Below are 4,436 nucleotides of genomic sequence, written 5' to 3'. Positions count from 1 at the left end.
TTATATGAGGTAAGTTCTGAATATAGCTAATTTATTGAGCATTTTTATCCTGAAATAGTAAATGGAATTTTGTCAAAACTTTTCTGCATTTATTGAAATAACTATATGATTTTTATCCATTCTGTTAATATGGTGGGTCACATTGATCGATTTGTGCATATCACAAATCAATTACCTTGCACCTAGGGATAAGCTTACTTACTCATGGTATATTATCCTTTTAATGTGATTTTGAATTCAGTTTGCTAGTATTTTGTTGAGAATTTTTGCATCTATGTTCATCACAGATATCAGCCTTTTTTTGAACAAGTCTTTTGTTTTCTTTTGTTGTGGTCACTTTGTTTGGCCTTGATATTAGGGTGATGCTGACCTCATAGATGAGTTTGGAAGTATTCCCTCTTCTTATATTTTTAGAAGAGTTTAAGAATTTGTATTAATTCTTCTTTTGTCAATAGAATTTAACAATTAAGCCATGTAGTCCTGGGCTTTTCTTCGTTGGGAGTTTTTTGATTCAGTCTTCTTATGTGTTATTGCTCTGTTCAGGCTTTCAATTTCTTTTTCATTCCAAATTGGTAGGTTGTATGTTTCTAGGAATGTATCCACTTCTAAGCTGCCCAATTTGTTGGTGTATATTTGTTCATAAGAGTACTTTATATTCTTTTTATTTCTATGGATCAGTTGCAATGTCTCCTCCTTCATTTCTGATTTTGAGTTTTCTCTCTTTTTTCTTAGTCTAGCTAAAGTTTGTCTGTTTTCCCCCCAAAAAACAACTCTTATTTCATCAATTTTTAATGTTTTTCCCTTCTTATACTGCTTTTGTCTCATTCCATAAGTTTTAGTATGTTGTGTTTTCATTTTCATTTGTCTCAAGTTATTTTTCTGATTTCCAACTTAATTTCTTATCTGATCCAGTAGTTGTTTAAGAGTATGTTGCTCAGTTTCCATGTTGGAAAAGATACTTGGAATGATTTCAATATTGTTAATTTTGTTAAGACTTGTTTTGCAACCCAACATGTGGCTTATCCTGGAGACTATTTTATGTGCACTTGAAAACAAGTATTCTGCTGCTACTATATAGAATGTTATGTATATATCTGTTAGGTCCATTTGTTCTATAGTGTTATTCAAGACTGCTGTTCCCTTACTGATTTTCTATCTGGATGATTTATCCATTATAGAGAGCAGAGTATTGATGTCTCCTGCTATTATTGTATTGCTGTCTATTTCTCCCTTCAGATCTGCCAATGTTTTTTTTTATATATTTAGGTGCTTTGATGCTGAGTTCATATATATTTATAACTTATATCTTCCTGTTGAATTGATTCTTTTTTCATTATATAATGACCTTCTTGTCTCTTGTGACAGTTGTCGACTTAAAGTCTATTTTGTCTGAAATAAGTATAGCCACCTTGTTCTTTTTTGGTTACCATTTGAATGGAACATCTTACCCCCCCCACACACACACACAGAGCCCTGCCTTCACTTAGGCTTATGTATGTCTTAAATCTAAAATAAATCTCAAGTGACATCAGCAAGATGGCCAAATAATTCATCCCCTTCTCATATCCCCTCTCAACAACAATTTGACATCCATCCACAGACAAAAGTGTCTTTGGGGGAACTTAGGGACACAGGTAGGAAAGTGAAACCCTGGAGCAGCCCAAGACTCACTGCCATGGTTCAGGAGCCCCTGGAGATAAGCCCACCAAGCTCAACCAAACTATAAATCCTGAAAGGAACCTGTAACAGAACTCCAGCCCACCCCAGCCATAGTCTGTAAACAATCCTGCTGGCACGGTGACCTAAAAGGAGACACTTCCATCTGCATCCCTGAAGATCCTAAAAATGACCTATAGCTTGTCCCAGCCCCCTTATGGCCACAATATGTCAGGAGTCCTGAGGGTTGAAAATCCCAGTGGAAGACACTCTCATGTGTCCCCAGAGATCCTCTAAGGGCTCTTTACCCCACTCCAGCCACTCCCAGACATAGCCCATAGGAATACTGTTAGCCAAGGAACCTAGCAGGGAACACTTCTGTCTACATCCCCAAAGATCCTGAAAGAGCCCTATAATCAGTGCCAACCCCTTACCAGCCATAGTCCACATGCAGCCCTGCAGTCACAGAGATCCCACAATAAATGCTCACATATGCACACTAGGATATCAAAAAAGAGTCCAATACTTGGCTCCAGCCCCTCTAACCAGTTTTAGGGAGCAGTCTAGTCAACTAAGGGTTCTAGTGGGAGACATGGGCATTTATACCTTCAGAACCCGATCTGCAGACCTCAGTATTGGCATTGGAACCTGAAATAGCACTAGGGTTTGGTTTTAGGCCCCTCTCAGCCACAGTGCAGGGCAAGTTCTGTCCACCTAGAAGCCCATACAGTGATCAGGAAGAAGCTCTCCCAGGACCTGGCAGAAGCCACAACATCTGCATATCTGGCAATAAGCCTGTTGGTTGAAGACCCAACTGTGGACCCTAAATAGATCCTTGTCCCAGTGCCATTCTATTGAATAAGATACTGGAAGCAGTTCCATCCACCCAGGGCACCAGAGAGAATCCATACCTGCTCTAGCCTCTAGTAACAAGTATGCCAATCCTAGACCCCATTGCAGACCCAGGGCAGCCCCAAAACTGGCTCCAACTCAGCATGACTATGATTCTGGAGAAAAAAAAGAATGAAAAAATGAAAAAGGGCTGAATGAATTATGGGACAACATCAAGCAAACAAACATTCATATCATAAAGTTCCAGATGGAGAAGAAAGAGCAAAAAGGGCTAAAAGCTTATTTTAGGTAATAATAGCTGAAAACTTCTTAAGTCTTGAGAGAAACATGCACATCCAGATACAGAACACTAAAAGGACTCTGAGCAAGATCAATACAATTAAACATCAAAAACAAAGAGACAACTTTGTAAACAGCAAGAGAAAAAATACTTATCATATATAAGGGAACTTCCATTAGGCTATTTTTCTGCAAAAACCTTGCAGGCACAGAGGGAATAGATAATGTATTAAAAGTGCTTTAAAAAATACCACCTTGGGGGTGCCTGGTTGGCACAATTGGTTAAGCATTCACCTCTTAATTTTGTCTCAGATCATGATCTCAGGGTTGTGAGACTGAGCTACCCATCAGGCTCTGCACTTAGCGCAGAGTCTGCTGAAGATTCTCTCTCCCTCTCCCTTTGCCCCTCCTGCTCATACTCTCTCTCCTTCCCTCTCTCTCTCAAATAAATAAATAAATCTTAAAAAAAATACCATCCTGGATTACTATACCCATCAAAACTGTCCTTCAGAAATGAAGGAGAGAGACATTTTCTGGTAAACAAATCTAAGGGAGGTCATCACCATTAGACTTGCCTTCTAAGAAATGCTAACAGCAGTTCTTGAAGTTGAAATGAAAGGATACTAGTAATAACAGGAAAACATATAAAAGCATAAAACTATAAAGTAAAGGCAAATATTGGTCAATTCAGAATATGCTAATGCTGTAATGATGGTATGAAAGTTAAACAATAATATTAGAAATAACTTTTGCTAAAATAATTTGATAATAAATGCACAATATAAAATTATATAAAGTCTGACATCAATAGCATAAAATATGGGTGTTGGAAAAGTAAAAGTGTAGAGTTTTTGTATGCAATCAAGGGTAAGTTGTCATAAACTTAAAATAGACTGCTATATCAATAAAATATGAAAGCCTCATGGTAATTACAAGAAAAAACCTGTGGTATATATACAACATTCAAGAGAAAGGAATTAAAACATACTGTATATTAAAAAAAAAAAATCACAAAGAAACAGCAACAGAAGCAGAAGGGAAGAAAGAAACTTAAAAAACACAAATAAACAATTAAAATGGCAATAGTATGTCCTAACCTATCAATAATTACTTTATACATAAATAGACAAAATTCTTGATCAAAAGGCATGGAGTGGCTGAATGGACAAAACAAAACAAAACAAAAAAACAAGATCAAACTATATGCTGTGTGCAAGAGACTCACTTAAGCTTAAGGGACACATAGATGAAAAGTGAAGAGATGGAAAGAGATATTCCACACAAATGAAAATAAAAAGAACAAGAGTGGCTACACGTATATTAAATAAAATAGGCTTTATGCAAAATTGGTCACAAGAGACAATGAAAGTCACCATATAGTAACAAAGGTGTCAGTTCATCAAGAGTATATAAAAATTGTAAAAATATATGTAGTTAACATATCTAGATATCTAAAGCAAATATTAACAGAAATGAAGGGAGAAATAGACAACAATACAGTAATAGTAGGGGACTTCACTATCCCACTCTTAACATGGAATATAACACCCAAAGTTAATAAGGAAACAACACACCTGAATAACACCATGGACCAAATGGACCTAACAGACATATACAGAACATTTGATCCAACACCAGCAGAAAACACT

This window comes from Phoca vitulina, unplaced genomic scaffold, assembly GCF_004348235.1.
Source record: "Phoca vitulina isolate PV1807 unplaced genomic scaffold, GSC_HSeal_1.0 scaffold5, whole genome shotgun sequence".
Taxonomy (NCBI): domain Eukaryota; kingdom Metazoa; phylum Chordata; class Mammalia; order Carnivora; family Phocidae; genus Phoca; species Phoca vitulina.
Note: the sequence above shows the minus strand (reverse complement) of the source record.